General features: G+C 51.1%; 2 long non-coding RNA genes across 2 annotated transcripts; one reads left to right on the top strand and one right to left on the bottom strand.

Moving 5' to 3' along the window:
• Positions 1-756: 756 nt before the first annotated feature.
• Positions 757-12,169, bottom strand: LOC122221556. The gene is made up of 4 exons (XR_006203290.1): positions 12,094-12,169; positions 10,432-10,572; positions 8,661-8,914; positions 757-1,157 (listed from the first exon to the last, which is right to left on the bottom strand). It is a non-coding gene; the product is annotated as an uncharacterized LOC122221556 (long non-coding RNA).
• Positions 12,170-12,271: 102 nt separating this feature from the next.
• On the top strand, positions 12,272-17,684 carry LOC122221555. Its single transcript, XR_006203289.1, has 3 exons — positions 12,272-12,355; positions 16,183-16,263; positions 17,296-17,684. It is a non-coding gene; the product is annotated as an uncharacterized LOC122221555 (long non-coding RNA).
• Positions 17,685-17,988: the final 304 nt, after the last annotated feature.

The raw sequence follows: 17,988 nt of genomic DNA, 5'->3' as shown, positions 1-17,988 counted from the left end.
GTGGGTGGCTCACCAGAGAGCTATAGGTGCAGAGGGCTGAGGAAGTAAGGAAACACACCCTTCCTCTGTGTTGCCTACAAATCCCCCCCAGCTGCCTTGGCAGAAGAGCACTTTGCACCCTCTGAGCCCGAGAGGGTGACGTTCCACGGCTCTGGCCTCCCGTCTGTCAGGTGCCAGCTCCTGGAGAGATGGCTGGCTGTGGGCTGGGGCAGGGGAAATACGAGATGTGCTAGAACGTGTTGGTGCACCAGGAAGTAAGGAAGGCTCAAAAAACAAAAGGATGGAGGCATGTTAGAGGGACACAGGAAAGAGCTTCCGATGGCCAGAGTTGGAACGATTTGAACAATAAAATAAACGACCCTGTATAGGATTATAACGCAACCTAAGAAATGAATATACATGAGTCCATATTTAAAGAAATTGTTCAATAAGTGGAAAAGAGGCAAATCCTCTGTACAGAAGAATTCCAAATAAGATATGGAGATACTTCCCTTCCAAGAGGTAGAGTTCAACACCCCCCACTCCCCCACTCCCTGAGAGTAGGTCTTAGTGATTTGCCTCTAAAGAATAGAGTATGGGGGTGGGCGCCTGGGTGGCTCAGTCGGTTAAGTATCTGACTCTTGACTTCAGCTCCTGTCATGATCTCAGTTGGTGAGTTTGAGCCCTGCTTTGGGGCTCTGGGCTGTCACCTGCTTGGGATTCGTTCTCTCTCCCTATCTCTCTGCTCCTCCCCTGTTCATGATCTCTCTCTCTCTCTCTCTCTCTCTCTCTCTCTCAAAATAGATAAGTAAATTTTAAACAAACAGGAATAAAGTATGGACAGGGGAAAATGGTAACTTTACAGTGGAGAAACCACTTTCTTGACCAAGTGGTGCAGGTTAACATCACCGGTGATGAGCCACTTGGGTATCACGTGCCCTCTGATGGGGTGTTGAGGAGGCGTGTACTTCCCCTGTGTGACGTTTCTTCCCCTAAACCCATCGCCCCAGTCGGATCATGAGAAACACACCAGACAAATCCACAACGAGGAACATTCTACATAATACCTGACCAGTGCTCCTCCATCAAGCTCATGATAAAGACTGGGAGACTGTCACAGAGCAGAGGAGACCCAGGAGACAAGACGACTGAATGCATACGAGATCCTAGATTCGGTCCTGGAAGAGAAAGAAGAAAAACTAAAATCTGGAGTTCGGTTACTGACAAGGCACTCGTCGGTTCCTCGTGGCACACGCCCCGTGGCGACGTAAGACCCTGACAACGGGGGACACTCAGGTGAGAGGCACCCAAGGACCTCGGCACTGTCTTTGCCGCTTTTCTGTAAATCTAAAACTGGTCCAGAATAAAAACGTTTATTGAAAAAGAAAGCAGCCCTGGGAGTCTCCCGTAGACCAGAGCCTGCGTGCCGTCTCGCCACCGGCCATGCGTGAGAGGTGCGCAAGCAGAGCTCATAAAATGGAAACACGACTTCTGTATATGTATGGAAGTTACACAGAACAATTCTTACCCCCTCACCTGCAAAGCGTTCACCGTTTTCCCTTCTGTTCTATTTTGAAAAGCAGCGCTGTTCACAACCGACCACACTGATTTCAAAAACCTGCAATCTATATATATTTCTCTTTCAACAGCAAGATTAGGTTTACTGTGTACATGTATATGGTGCTATATATTGCTGATGCAGGGACCTCAAACATTTTGTTTTCTTCTGACCATGAAAGGTCAGCTCTTGACGTAGGAAACAAATGTTTCATTAAAGCCATTAATTAAATGGATATCTGTCAGGTGTTACACAGCCACTAGATTATGTTCGTGGAGACCATATAGTAACATAGAAAAACACGTATTCTTTCTGCAAATACTGATCACCTACCGTGTCTCTGATGCTGAGCTGGACATGAGGGAGAAAGTAAGCGCTCAGCAAAAGAGACACAGTCCTTCTGTCGCGGAACTAGAACATCGAGTGGAAGACATATGACAAATAATCACACAACATAAGCTGTGACCTGTGTGAATAAAAGAGTCCTAATTTAGGTTGAGAAGCGTGGGTAGGAATGGCCTCTTTGGAGGGGCACTGACCAGGGATGGCGTGGGAGCAAGAGGTCCCAGGCAGAGGAGCGTCAAAGGCGCTGAGGTGGACAAGACCCAGGAAGTTCCCCGGAGCCGCAAGGTCAGCGAGGTTAGGATGGTGTGAGTTTCATGAGGCACGAGATGAGCTGGGAGACGAGCACCGGGCACGGAGGCCTGGCTAAGGATTTGGGATTTGCCCAAATGCACTGGCAGGTGGGGAATGCTAGGATCTGGTTTACATTTGTTTTCTTTAATTTTTTTTAAATGTTTACTTAGTTTTGAGAGACAGAGTGTGAGCAGGGGAGGGGCAGAGAGAGAGAGGGAGACACAGAATCCAAAGCAGGGTCCAGGCTCCGAACTGTCAGCACAGAGCCCGATGTGGGGCTCGAACTCACAAACCGTGAGATCATGACCTGAGCCGAAGTCGGACAATCAACCGACTGAGTCACCCAGGCGCCCCTGGTGTATATTATTTTAAAAATCACTCTGGTTACTGGGAGGAGAGATAAGAAGGGGGCAAGAGTAAAAATACGGAGACTGGTTAAGAGGCTCACACACAAAGCCCAGACAAAAGGTCAGGGCAGAGGTGAAGGAAGGTGAGTTACAGATCAGACATGTATTTGGAGGTAGGCTCAAGGAGGACTTGGTGAGGGACTGGGTGTAGATTTTGATATAAAGTACAGTAATCTATGTTCCCATACTCACTGTGTTGGGACTCTGGTTAGGCGAAAGCTATTTGTGTATATGGAGAAGGCCTGGAGGTACAGAAAATGAAAAGTCTGGTTCACGGGGCAGCAGAAGGAATATGGGGTAAAAACACAACATCGGAGTCAGACAGACCCGGGCTGCGTCCCGGCTCTGTCTCTGACCATCTCTGTGCTGGTGGGCAAGCTCCAACCTCTCTGTTGACTCCCTTGTAAGGGTAGATCTTAGCTGGCTCCCTGAATCTTCAGAATCAAGTCTTTTGAAAGCTTAAATGAGATACTACATGTAAAGTGCTTAGCTCAGCCCCTGGAATAGTACCTTCTTAATACATTGTAAGTACCATTATATTGACTGGCTATCATGGTGGAACCGGGGAGAAATTTTCATTCTTTATTGTCACTGAATTAATACTGCTATAATGCTATTTATATAGTCAACACACTAAAATTTACAATTGGTTTGGGGATTCTGAAACTGTATGGAAACAGCTCACGCATTTCCTGCCCGGTAACACTTTGCAACCCTGTGTCCCAAACTCCCCATAGCTTCAGATTCTTCTGCAGGGCACCTGAGGGTCAGAGAAGACTACAGGCTATCTCTTTAAGATGACACCAGATGGACGTGGGACCACCGGGCCCAGACCCTTGTTTCCAGTCGAGCCGAGGACCTGCCCTTAGGAAGGCGAGCTGGAACTGATTGCCAGCAGTCCCATCCAGGGCCTTCCTAAGTCTGTCCATCCTAGCCGCTGCTGGGGATTCTGAAAGCATTCATTCAATCACTGAACCTTAACTGAGCACCTATTCCAAGCCAGGCTGTGTCCTCAGACAACCTAATAAGCAAACTATAGTGTAACCGAGGTATAAATAAAGTTCATGAAATACGGACTTTGCCTGGCTTCGGCTTCAAAAGAGAGACATCACAGCTGGATCTTAAAGGATGTATGGGAGAGAAGGCCAGTTCCTGCAAATAGACCAGCACAAGAGCGTGACTCACATGGGAATGACAGCAATGTCCATGTGGTTGGCTCAGTAGTGTGTGGTAGGAAGTGGCCAGGCATGAGAGGGAGGTTGGGACCACACTGGGGAAGATCTTAGGGACACATTAAGGAGTTTGAACTTGATTCTGAAGGCCGCGGGAAGCAAATCCAAGTTCTGAAGCATGATCAGATTAGCATCTTAGATGCTCTGGCAGCAGTGGGGAGAATGGGCTAGAGAAGCAGAGATTAAGGGCAGAATTTTGTTAGGATCCAAGTTGGGCGGGTTCAGCCGAGGCTGGGGAAGGAGGGGAGGTGTGTGTATCAGCCTCCAGTAAGGGATAGGAGCCCGAAACAAGAGACCACGGAGCGCTTGCGGGACTGGGCGGAGGGCCGGTCATCCAACAGCCCAACAGCCTTGAGGAGAGGCCGGACCTCCCTGGCTGCCTCCCAGCAGAGTTCAGCCACGAGAGGCACAGCTGGAAATGACCCGCTGGGCAGCCCAGCCAGCTGCAAGCGCCCCAGGGCTGTCCAGGCTGTGCTGCCTCGCTGCCAGGGGCCAGCACCCTGTCACCTTACTGTCCTTTGGGATGAATCCGCAAGTGAGTCTCCCCGTAAGAGTGATCTTCAAAAAAAAAGAAGATGGGGCGCCTGGGTGGCGCAGTCGGTTAAGCGTCCGACTTCAGCCAGGTCACGATCTCGCGGTCCGTGAGTTCGAGCCCCGCGTCAGGCTCTGGGCTGATGGCTCGGAGCCTGGAGCCTGTTTCCGATTCTGTGTCTCCCTCTCTCTCTGCCCCTCCCCCGTTCATGCTCTGTCTCTCTCTGTCCCAAAAATAAATAAAAAATGTTGGAAAAAAAAAAAAAAAAAAAATTTTAAAAAAAAAGAAGAGAGTGGCCTTCAAGGGCGGGATCCCTCCCCGGTCTTCCTTGCTCTGACTGTGCCCTGTTCTTAGATAAGCTCTCTTCCCAGCTCTGGTCCCACATGCATATATAGCAAGAAATTAGTAAATTCCCCAACAATTCAAGCCATAGTCCCAGAATTGAGCTGCAAAAATAAAAAAAAAAAAAAAGAATGGAAATATATGTTGCAAACTGGTCATTCTCAACCGCCGGAATATTAAAATCACCTAGAGAGCCTTGACAAAAGGCCAACGCCAGTGCCCCACCTCCAGAGAGGATGATTTAATCGGCCTGGGTGGTGCCCAGGCATCGGTAATCCTGTCAACTCCCCAGGTGATCCCACCATGCAGCCAAGGCTGGGAACCACTGCTCTGAGCCTCAGGTGCCCGAAGAGGGCGTAGATACGTGGCACACAGAGCCCCGGGGTGCGGGAACTGGGTCACTGGTTGGGCTTTCTTGAGACTTAGGGCTCCGGAGGGGAACTAAGAAACCCAAGGAGTTTGTGGGGCTCAGCGCCTGCTCTGAGCACAGGACAGAAGGAATGAATCCCGAAGACCACAGCTGCCCCGTGGAGCCTCTGACAGCCTGACGGGCGCCCGTTTGTGCATCCAGGAGAGCTGGGGTGGGCAGGCTCAGACAGGTGGGGCCAGCCTTCAGAGCTGACTCAACAAGACAGGGTGAGTTGAGAAGGTTTCTAACTGGAGACATCATGCAGATGGCGATGGCTCTCGAGGGCACATGGAAGCCCGGAGGGAAGCGGGCAGCAGAGAGGAGAGAGGGTCGGGGCAATTTTGGACCCGCTGAGAAGCAGGATGCTGCAGGCAGGGAGCAAGGAAGGGGGACTCGAGAGCCGAACCCAGAGGACCCCAGGAGGAGCACACTGAGCCGGTGGGGCAGAGCTGGGGCTGAGGACGGCAGGTGGCATCACCAGGGGAGGGAGGGGAGCCTGGAGGCTGAAAAGAGTGGCCCTGAGCACCCAGGGCCACCTGTTCTAGATGTGGACCGACCCCCCCCCCCACCTTTAGCTTGATTTAGCTGAGTCTAGTATCTTAAAATTCTTTTGTGGGGGGCACCTGGCTGGCTCCGTTAGTTAAGCGTCCAGCTCTTGGTTGGGCTCAGGTCATGATCTCGTGATTTCAGCCCCGTGTTGGGCTCTGTGCTGCCAGCGCGGAGCCTGCTTGGGATTCTCCCTCTTTCTCTCTCTGCTCCTTCCCCACTCACGCTTGCTGGCACTCGCTCTCTCAAATAAATAAATAAACTTAAAAAAAAACAACCTTTCGGGGTGCCTGGGCGGCTCAGTTGGTTAAGCATCTGACTTCAGTTCAGGTCATGATCTCACGGTTCGCGGGTTCGAGCCCTGTTCTGTGCCGGCAGCTCAGAGCCTGGAGCCTGCTTCAGATTCTGTGTCTCCCTCTCTCTCTGCCCCTCCACCGCTTGCATTCTCTCTCTTACTCTCTCTCAAAAATAGATAAACCTTAAAAAAAAACAAATATCTTAAGTTTTTTTAAAAAAGAAACGCTTTAGTAGAAAATGAAGAACAAAACAAAAACAAACAAAAAGCAAAATCCTACAAAATAGAAACGAGTGAGTTTTCAATCCATTTCAGTGTAGCAAATAGATACCGAACGCCTACTACGCGCCAGACTAGCCGCAGATGGCTCGGCTGGCATGGCAGCTTATCAGACACCCAGCCCCACTCCTAGACCCCCCCACCCCAGCCCCCTCGGGGAGGCCACAGCGGCCCTGGGTCCCAGCACCTCTGCCTCCAATAAAGCTCGGCTCACCCACCGGTTGTTCTAAGTGAGGCCCCCCTGCAAATCCGGGGTCCTCCTGGCAAGTAACACTGTTCCTGAAAGCCACCTGTTTCTCATCAGCTGCCCGGCGGGTTTTGGCTCTGGGTTCCAGAAAGCCCTCGCCTGGGCTGGGCTCCCCAGTGGGAGCTGGCTTCTACGCCAGGCCCCACCTCCGGCTCTTTCCCATGCGGCTCAGGGCAGAGAAGTATGAGCCGGCAGTTGGTGCAGAAATGAGTGAGAACCCCTCTTCTGGCCATTTCTAACCATCTCTCCAACAGCTCGGCCCCCGGGGGAGGGGGAGGTCCCAGCGTTTCCTTCCCCTAAGTCAGCACTGTAATACCAAAGAATTAGCAGAAAATCCCTTGCAATCAAGACCATGCCTCTCTACCCACTAGAAGCAAGAAGTGTCAGGGTCATTCCTCACTCTGTCACTCACCGCAAACACGTCCCTCACCCAGCCTGGGGGTGGGGGGGGTGGTGTGCGGGCTGCCTCCTCACAGACGCTCCCCTTTAAAAGTTTGCCTTCTATTTTCCTCTTTCACCTGTGCTGTCCCCCAGGATCGTGATTCTATCCCTCCTTCAAAACCAGCACGAAAGCTGCCTGTTAGGCTTTCTTCACTCAAGTATCCCTTTAAATCCACTTCTGTACATTTGCTGGTTTATTGCTTTGTAAATGCCTTTTTTGGTGGCTCTTGGGTATATTGTCCCTTGAACAGGTTGGGGCTTTTTTTTTTCTTCCCGAATTGTGGCCAAATATATGTAACATAACATCTGTTTTAATCACGTTTAGGTGTACAGCTTCGGTGAAATTAAGCACATCCACAAGGTCGTACGACCATCACCGCTAACCATCTCTAGAACTTTTTTGTTACTCCAAATCCAAACAAGTTTTTCGATGCCCGGCGAGTAGGGACATGTTTAATTGACTTATTCCTCGTTCTACATATAATATGTGATCTATAAATACTCTTGGCTAACTAGAACAGACAAGAGGTTTAATATAAAAGGCCCCAAACAGGCACCAATAGCTTATCAAGCCATCTTTTCTAAAAAATTGTTTAGTGTTTTATTTATTCTTGTGAGAGAGAGACAGAGCACGAGCAGAGGAGGGGCAGAGAGAGAGGGAGACACAGAATCCGAAGCAGGCTCCGGGCTCTGAGCTGTCAGCACGAAGCCCGATGCAGGGCTTGAACTCACGAACTGTGGGATCATGACCTGAGCTGAAGTCACGTGCTTGACTGACCGAGCCACCCAGGTGCCCCAAACCACCTCTTCTAAAATTACTTCTTGGGCACCTGGATGGCTCAGTCGATTAAGTGTCCGACTCTTGTTTCAACTCAGGTCATGGTCTCGAGGTCTGTGAGTTTGAGTCCCACATTGGGCTCTGAGCTAACAGCATGGAGCCTGCTTGGGATTCTCTGTCCCCCCCCCCCCCCACCTCTCTGCCCCTCCCCGGCTTGCTCTCTCTCTCATAAATAAATTAAAAAAAAAAATTTAATAAATATGGAGCGCCTGGGTGGTTCAGTCGGTTAAGCATCCAACTTCAGCTCAGGTCATGATCTTGCAGTTTGTGAGTTCGAGCCCCACGTCGGGCTCTGTGCTGACAGCTGGGAGCCTGGAGCCTGCTTGGGATTCTGGGTCTCCTCCTCTCTCTGCCCCTCCCCTGCTCATGCTCTGTCTCTCTCTGTCTCTCAATAATAAATAAACGTTAAAAAAAATTTTTTTTTAATTTTAATAAGTAAAATTACTTCTTACTAAGACAAGACGGGGAAGACTGACTCCCAAAGAGGTAGAAAACATATAAAAGTTTATTCTAGATGAGTCCCTACATTAAGCTATGACCTGGCCCTGGCCAACGGTCTATGTGTCCAAGACCTCCGAAGAAGATGAGGAGGAGGAGGAAAGACCCTGTCCTCTCTTCTGAGACAGCCAACAAAAGCACCTGGAGGGATGGACAAGCCCATTATTCCTGAGACTCCTTGAACAAAGAAAAGAGTGTTTCCTCAAACTTGGCTCATCACAGAGATCACTCAGAGCATCCATTAAAGAGATCGAATCAGTACTTCTGGGGTGGGGTCTGGGAATCTGCATATTTAATAGTGCCTGGCATGATTCTTATGAAAGACAAATTTGGGAAGAATGAACTAGAATATTCCATCAGCAAGGTGGGGCCAGCCTAGCCGCCTAGGGCTGTGAAGGTAAAGGCTCCCAGCCAGACTTACTTTATGCTCCCAAGAGCTATTCAGAGCTGTAGGCTGCTTTCCAGAACCTTCCCAGGGCTGCTAGTCCCCAAGACTCCCGTGGGCCTGGTGCTTCTAAATGCTCGGGCCTTCCTCTTCCGACATCCTATACGCAGGGCCCATACGCCACCTCTCATTTCTTCCTCTGTGCCGAGGCCTTGCACGATCCCAAGTTCTGGCAGCTCCATCCTCTGGCTTGGTTCCCCATAGTTGAGGGAGGACAATGAGACCTAGTCCTAATTTAGAACAAAAGAGCCAGGTGGTCATGGCCAGGTGTTAATTAGGGACTGACTACAGACAGCTGGTGACATCACAGTCCACCTTTAGCTCCAGCTGGGTCATCGCATGGAAAGAAGTCGGAAAGCTCGTATCTACCAAATCTGAGGTCAGTGTTTACAGAGGGAGACATTGGACACCAACCATATCGTCACAGCTGAAATTTCACCTCGGGGCCCTCCTGACACACGCCCGCCGGACCAAGCCTGGGAGGCTCCTTCACATTGGAGTGGCTCCGGTGGGCCTCCTGGCCCACGAGCATCACAGAGACAGGACCACCCTCTCCCACAACCACTCCTGGGTACAGTGAGTCAGAGCGGGTTAGGGCACAACAGGCTAGAAATTCAGAGGTGTCTTCCTGTTAATGAAGCCCAGAAGGTTTTGTTTTCATTACAACAAATTTTCCCTCTCTCTCTGCCCCTCTGCTGCCCACTCATAAATGAATAAATGTTAAAAAAAATGTAAACAAAGAAGTTACAAGGAAGCTATTTCAGAAATTTTGTGTTTATCTTCACTCCAGAAAGTTTACACAAAGCGGCGTTTCGGAACGTCAACAGGTGTGATGCAGGAGAAGTTTCCGTTCTCCACAGGTTTGGACTAAACTGAGTGAAATAGATTTCTTTACTAGTCCTTTTTTTTTTTTAAGGAAGCTTTAATATGTCAGTATAGACAGGAAACTCCCAAGACATAAATGCAATGGACTGTATTTTCTAAATAAAATTGATTTATTAACAATGAAACCTTAAGTAAGTTTTCCAGAGGCCACGTTTTGGCAAATACTGAAATAGAGGATGCTATTACCCAGGGCCAAGGTGACTTATAAGAAATAAGCCCTTGCTATTTTGTTCGCTCTCTGGTGAATATCTCCTCCCTCTGTTGCATCCCTCTCTGTAACCACAAAATTCACTTCTTGGGGTTAAGCAATAGAGCACAGTAAAGTGAGTGGGCTGGCTGGGGTCTTACCTGGGCTTCCCCACTTACCAGCCTCAGGCATGTTAACTAACTTCCTTATGCCTCAACTTTGCCGTCTGTAAAAGGGGCAGCACTGGTTCTTGAAGGTGGTGGCGAGGAACAGACAAAGCCTGAGCTATTACTGTCAAGCCACAGAGCCAGTCTCCTGAGGGGAGATCCTCTTGCCCACTTCTGAGCTCGATGGTCCCGCAGATAAACTAGTGGTCACTTCGGAAGGGGCGGCACACCAGGACGGAGGGGCAAACGCAAGGGTGAGAATTAACTGAAGAGGAGTTGTAGCTAAAAACCCAGAGCATCTGAGACGCAATACAGAGGTACAGGCCAGGACCACAGGGCCTGGGATGGGAGGGGAAGGATCCCTAAAACGTGCAAAAAGAGGAAAAGAATCAAGTCAACCTTGAGACAGGGCGTATAGAAATATGTACTTACACGGGTCAATACATGCATTATAAACACACACAAAAAAGAGAAAAAACGTAGAGGAGAAAAAAGAAAAGTGTCAAACCTCAAAATGTCTTTTAGGACGGCACCAGCTGTATCCATCACCCCGCTCTCAGGAGGCTGATGACCTGGAGAGCTCTCTGGCCACACAGGGGGGTGAAGGTCACTGAGGAGTCACAGGAGGACAGGGCCATCCAGAGAGGCACTAAGCAAAGACAGGGAAATATGGAGATAGAGCAGCTCGCCCCCAACCGGGCCCTTACCCACAATTCACTTGCCCCCCCCCCCACCCCTTACCCACAACTCACTTGCCCCCCTTCTCCAACCCTGGTCCTTACCCACAATTCACTTGCCATCCCCACCCCACCTCGGCCCTTACCCACAATTCACTTGCCACCACCACCCCCCCCCCCCCCCCCCCCCCCCCGCCGCCCTTACCCCCCCTCCCCCCCCCCCCCGCCGCCCTTACCAACAATTCATTTGCCCCCCCTTCCAACCCTGGCCCTTACCCACAGTTCACTTGCCCCCCCCCCACACCCGGCTCTTACCTACAATTCACTTGCCACCCCCCACCCCGGCCCTTACCCACAATTCACTTGCCCTCCCCCCCACCCCCTGCTCTTACCCACAATTCACTTGCCAACCCCCCCACCCCGGCCCTTACCCACAATTCACTTGCCCTCCTCTCCAACCCCGGCCCTTACCCACAATTCACTTGCCCTCGCCGCCACCCCGGACCTTACCCACAATTCACTTGCCACCCCCACCCCCCGTCGCCCTTACCCACAATTCATTTGACCCCCTTCCAACCCCTGCCCTTACCCACAATTCACTTGCCCCCCGCCCCCACCCAACCCCCAGCCCTTACCCACAACTCACTTGCCCCCTTTCTCCAACCCCGGTCCTTACCCACAATTCACTTGCCCTCCCCCCCACCCCCCCGAACCTCGGCCCTTACCCACAATTCACTTGCTACCACCCCCCGCCCCGCCACCCTTACCCACAATTCATTTGCCCTCCCCGCCACCCCCTGGCTCTTAGCCACAATTCACTTGCCCCCCCCCCCCCCGCTACAACCCCGGTCCTTACCCACAATTCACTTGCCACCACCGCCGCCCCTCCCCCCCGTCCCTCCGCCCCCCCCCCCCCCCTCCGCCGCCCTTACCAACAATTCATTTGCTCCTCCTTCCAACCCTGGCCCTTACTCACAATTCACTTGCCCCCCCCCACACCCGGCTCTTACCTACAATTCACTTGCCAACCCCCCCACCCCGGCCCTTACCCACAATTCACTTGCCCCCCCCTCCAACCCCGGCCCGTACCCACAATTCACTTGCCCTCGCCGCCACCTCGGACCTTACCCACAATTCACTTGCCACCCCCACCACCCCCGCCCCGCCGCCCTTACCCACAATTCATTTGACCCCCTTCCAACCCCTGCCCTTACTCACAATTCACTTGCCCCCCCCCCACACCCGGCTCTTACCTACAATTCACTTGCCAACCCCCCCACCCCGGCCCTTACCCACAATTCACTTGCCCCCCCCTCCAACCCCGGCCCGTACCCACAATTCACTTGCCCTCGCCGCCACCTCGGACCTTACCCACAATTCACTTGCCACCCCCACCACCCCCCCCCCGCCGCCCTTACCCACAATTCATTTGACCCCCTTCCAACCCCTGCCCTTACCCACAATTCACTTGCTCCCCCAACCCCGGCCCTTACCCACAATTCACTTGCTGTGGGTTCAGTCACCTACAGCCGACGCGGGTTTCCCGGCGCGGATGGTCGTCCTCCTGACGCCTCCTCAGAGGGTCACTCGCAGCCTAACGCCACGTTAGTCACGTGCCCGCTCCAGTGCCCTCATGTCACCTCCTCACGTGGCGCTTTATCACCTCGCATCCTCCCAGGAGGAAGCACTACGACAGAGAGAGGGCACAGTCACATAACCTGTGTTTCAGTCCTGTCGCAATCACTCTGTTTTACCGTGAGTTACCGCTTTCACCTCCTGCGGGGCCCGGTGTATACATTAGGCGTTAGCAGAAAGCACACGGTATATATGGGTTCTTGCTTTCAGTGTCCGCTGGGGGCTGGAAACCCCCCAGATGAGGAGCGGGGCGGCTGCTGTATAATAACCGAGAGGGAGACTGGAGAGGTCTTGCTGGTGAGTTCCAGCACTACGCTGGGGCTCTCAAATTAGCCTTTCTTTTTCTTTCTTTCTTTCTTTCTTTTTTTTAATTGATTTATTTTGAGAGAGAGGGAGGGAGAGAGAATCCCAAGCAGTTTCTGCACCATTAGTGCAGAGCCTGATGCGGGGCTCGAACTCACGAAACCGTGAGATCAAGACTGGAGCTGAAACCAAGAGTCGGACGCTTAACCCACTGAGCCGCCCAGGCACCCCTCAAATTAGGATTTCAGTCACCCCACTGGCGTTGCAGGACGGACAGCCACTGCGGCACAGTGACGTGGGCCACGCAGGCACACCGGTTCCTCAGAAAACATCTGAGCGGGAATAGCATCCTGTGCGACTTCAGAGAAGAAACTTGGACTTCCTCAAACCTCATTATGGCTGAGAATGAGCTCACCAGGTCGGTCCTGCCAAAAGCAGCTTGGTCTCTTTAAAACCACGCAACGCAACGAGGCAACTCTAGAAAGGATACTTGTGAGGCAATCTGGGAAATTTCAACACTGCCCTTTGATGATACTAAGGAATAGCCTGATTTTTTAGACATGCTGATGCGTTGCAAGTAAGTTTTTGAGAAGGAATCCTTGGCTGTTAGAGATGCCAACAGCTGCAACCGGCTTCAAACAATCTAGGGATGCAGAGAAGAGGGTCAGTGTAGACATGGAGTTGGACTGGCCGTGACTTGCTAATTGCTCAAGCTGGGGGGTGAGTGGGGCTCACTCCACCGTTCTGCTTTGGTATGTGTTTGGAATTTCTCGTTAAAACCTCCGCAAAGCCGGGGCACCCGGCTGGCTCAGCAGGTGGAGCTTGAGACTCCCGATCTTGGGTCATGGGTTTGAGCCCAAATTTGGGGTAGAGATTGCTTAAAAAACCTTTTTTTTTTTTTTTTTTAATTTTTTTTTCAACGTTTTTTATTTATTTTTGGGACAGAGAGAGACAGAGCATGAAGGGGGGGAGGGGCAGAGAGAGAGGGAGACACAGAATCGGAAACAGGCTCCAGGCTCCGAGCCATCAGCCCAGAGCCTGACGCGGGGCTCGAACTCACGGACCGCGAGATCGTGACCTGGCTGAAGTCGGATGCTTAACCGACTGTGCCACCCTTAAAAAACCTTTTTTAAGCCAGGGTGCCTGGGTGGCTCAGTCGGTTGAGCGTCCGACTTTGGCTCAGATCATGATCTCGCCGTCTGTGAGTTCGAGCCCCGCGTTGGGCTCTGTGCTGACAGTTCGGAGCCTGGATCCTTCCTCGGATTCTGTGTCTCCCTCTCTCTCCGCCCCTCCCCCACTCATGCTCTGTCTCTCTCACTCTCAAAAATGAATAAATGTTAAAAGAAATTTTTTTTTAACTTTTTTAAGGGGCGCCTGGGTGGCTCAGACAGTTGAGCATCCAACTCTTGATTTTGGCTCAGATCATGATCTCACGATCCGTGAGATCAAGCCCCATGTTGGGCTCTATGCTGACAGTGTGGAGCCTGCTTGGAATTCTCTCTCTCCCTCTCTCTCTGCCCCTCCCCTGCTTGCTCTCTCTCTCTCTCTCTCTCTCTCTCTCAAAATAAATAAATAAACATTAAGAAAATAAAACTGCATGGGCACCTGGGTGGCTCAGTCAGTTAAGCATCAGACTTCGGCTCAGGTCATGATCTCAGGGTTCATGAGTTTGAGCCCCTCATGGAGCTGCCTGCTTCACATCTGCTGTGTCCTTCTCTCCCTCTGCCCCTCCCCCACTTGCATGGCACTCTCTTTCTCTCTTAAAAGCAAATAAACATTAAAAAAAAAAACGGCTGAGACATCTCATTACACAGAGAGGTCATCTAATGTAAGTCTGTAAATATAAAAGACATTTTATTCATTCATTCACTCATTCAAAAATATAATTACATATAATATATATAATTATATATCTATAAGTATGGTAAAATTCATTTAATGTAAAATTCACCATTTTAACCATTTTATAGTATGCATTATGTCAATTATAGCTCAAAAAAAAAAAAAAAGTGTAGGGGCCCCTGGGTGGCTCAGTTGGTTGAGCAACTGACTGACTCTTGATTTCAGCTCAGGTCATGATCCCAGGGTGCTGGGATCAAGCCCCACATTGGGCTCTGCACTAACAGCTCGGAGACTGCTTGGGATTCTCTCTCTCTCCCTCTCTTTCTGCCGCTCACCTGCTCACACTGTCTCTGTCTCTCTCTCTCTCAGAATAAATACACTTAAAAAAATAAAATTCAGAAAGTACACAAGAGTTTGCAGTGAAAAGCTTCCCTTCGACCTCTCTGCCCCAGTGGCACACGGCTTCCTCTCCAGAGGCATCTGTTTCCCACACACCCTTCCAGAGGTTAAACCTCCCCTCCCCCCTGGTTCACCAGAATGGTACCATTTTGTACACACCGCTTTGCAGCTGGCCTTTCCCCCATCACTTACCTTGGGTTCATTCTGTAACAGAACACAAACAGCTCCTTCCCTTTTTCCCAGCTGCGTAGTACTCCACACGGTCAGGCTGCTTCACATCCTGCGGTAAGTGCTTCGGGGTTCTGGAAACTCTTTTCCCAGCCAGCTCAGAGTCTAAAAAGCACTTTCTTTTGATAAGGGGGCAATAAAGACAAACCAGAGGCTTCTGCCTCGAGGCCGACCATCATCGGAGCTATCTTCGCAGACGGGCCCTCGGAAGGGCAAAGGCAGCTAACCTGGAGGGTTCTCCAGGGGATCTGCCAGGTGTTGCTGGTGAAGGTGGCAGGGAATTGCTGGCCATCTTAGCCTCTAGGACATAATTGATCATGTCACCTGTGTCCTCCCTTCTTTCCTGATTAGAAAAGAAAGGACTTCTTGGGGAAATTGAGAAGTGCATGCAGAAGCAGAAATTTACCCAGAGTTGTTTGTAAGCATTTAAAAAAATTTTTTGTTAATGCTTATTTTTGAGACAGAGAGAAACAGAGCATGAACAGGGGAGGGTCAGAGAGAGAGGGAGACACAGAATCCGAAGCAGGCTCCATCCAGGCTTGGAGCTGTCAGCACAGACCCCGACGTGGGGCTTGAACTCACAGATGGTGAGGTCATGACCTGAGCTGAAGTCGGAAGCTCAACCGACTGAGCCACCCAGGCGCCCCTGTAAGCATTTTTAATAGCTGCTTAAAACTGAATTGTACTGGGAGGTGCCTGGGTGGCTCAGTCAGTTGGGTGTCCAACGCTGATTACAGCCCAGGTCGTGGTCTTGAGGTACCTGGGATGGGGCCCCACATTGGGCTCTATGCTGAGAGCACAGAGCCTGCTTGGGATTCTCTCTCTCTCTTTCTCTGCCCCTGTCTCACTTGCGCTCTCTCTCTCTCTGTCTCTCTCAAATAAATAAACTTAATAAAAAACTGAATTGCATTGGGGTGCCTGGGTGGCTCAGTCATTTAAGCATCCAACTCTTGATTTTGGCTCAGGTCACGATCTCATGGTTCGTAGGTTTGAGCCCCACATCAGGCTCTACACTGAGCTGAGGCTGGTTGAGATTCTCTCCTTTCTTGGCTCTCTGCCCCTCCCCCACTCGTCCTCTTCCTCCCCCCCCCCCCAAATAAATAAACTTTAAAACTGTATTGCATTGAAACACTGTAACTTACTAACTTATCTCTGCTTTCACTTCTGCATCTTAGAGATCCAGGAACTAAAGCCACATCAGATGTTTCTTTTAAGGAGCTAGAGAAACATCTAAGTCCATGCACCAAATGAGACAGGTAAGACACTTGGCACCAGGTATGAATATTTGAAAAATTATCTCTACGAAACAGAAACCGTATTAATGAATAATCTCGGGGATGAAGAGAAGACCAGTGGCTGATAATGAAGGCTTCGGGGATTCCAGCAGTTACTGGATAGTAAGCTAAGAACCCTGCATATTAAATAGAGGAACATTTATTTAAATAGAATAGAAGCCCTGTCTCCTCAGTAACTACAGGAGACGCCTGCCAACCTAGGCACTAAACGTTTGCCGGGTTGGACGGAGCGCGGCTGGAGGGAGAGGCACCTGGGATGCGGGAAGAGAATTCGTGGACGGCACACGTGTTGGGGCAGGGGCTGCAGCGCGCAGGTGGTAGTGGAATCCACAGGAACAGTCACAACTCGTGCGAAGAGTGTGGAGGATGAGGAGAGGTCAAGGGCAGAGTCCCGGGCACGCTGGCAGCCGAGAGTGTGGGGAGTGTCACGGTAGCCCGGGGCTCTGAGCACGGCCTCGTCAACAACCCCACCCCAGAAACTCTTCCTGCCCGACCCGGGGTGGACAGTGCTGGCAGGAGGGCTTGGGGACCTTTAGGGATGTCTGGATCAGCAGGGGACTTGGGAGGGGAGAGCAGAGGAGAAGGGTTTTAGGGCCTAAAAAGAGGTCCCTATCACCAGGGACCTGAAAAATGCACAGAACTCTTCCTTCCCTAACAATACAGTTTCCCCTGAAAATGGACCTAATAATAGGCCTCACACTACTACCACGGCTAAATTGGACTCCACTGACTCACAAGTCTTTTTATGTCTTCAGTTCCGATCCCTGCTTCCCATACAACTCGGTAAATGACAACACCGTTGTTCTTTCGCCGAAGAATCTATTTCAGGGATGGGCAGTGGATGGTCTCCGGCTGTGTGCTATTATTACCTGCGGCGTAGCGGGGCCTTTTATAGCATTCGTTTCAAACATAAAGGAAAAGGGGAAATGCAAAATGAAGTGGAGTGCTGTCTTGCAAGGCAAATCTCCTGAGATGAATGTCTTTCTCCCGAAGTCCCCGGTGTCGGGGAGACACCGGACGAGACGGCCACTCCGTAAATCTTGCCGCACGGTGTTTGCGCGCATCCTCGTGGGTTAGAAGCAGCATTCGACCGAGAGGGTCTGTTGAGTGAAACATCACCAGCTCCCGTTTGACCAAAAATGGCTACAGATAAACAAGTCTCATCCCTGGCAGGATGCGGCTCCGTCTGGCAAATGTTTATCAAGCGCCAGCTGTGTTCCAGGGATGCGGAGGCGGAGAGCCACGGTCCGTGGCCCCTGGTAGCCCCCGGGTACGCCGGGAAAGGACACTCTGGGTCATCGATGGGAAGGAGGCAGTGCCTTCGCAAAGAACGTGTATTGTTCACTGTCAGTTAATAAACTAGCATCTGGTTTACTCAGAAACCGGTGTGGGGGTGTGCTAGCTGACACAGCTTGGTTGGCAGAAGCCAATACTCAATAGCAAGCAACTCTGATCTCTGGATGTTTTCAGCTGAGGCCTGGATCCTGCCGCAGGTGCAGGTCATTAAAAATCCCTGGTGGGGGAGGGGCGGGAGGGGCAGGTAGAAGAGGCTCAGGGTCTCCTTCCTGCCGGCAGGGTGCTTGGTGCTTGGTGCTAACACTGTTATTCCCTCAGTCCTGAACCAGGTGAGGGAACAGGTGGTGGCCAAGGGCAGGGGATGGAGGGAGTGGGTGGAGGTGGAGACAG

Source organism: Panthera leo, chromosome B3, assembly GCF_018350215.1.
Source record: "Panthera leo isolate Ple1 chromosome B3, P.leo_Ple1_pat1.1, whole genome shotgun sequence".
NCBI lineage: Eukaryota > Metazoa > Chordata > Mammalia > Carnivora > Felidae > Panthera > Panthera leo.
Note: the sequence above shows the minus strand (reverse complement) of the source record. Positions and strands in the feature narration are given on the sequence as shown.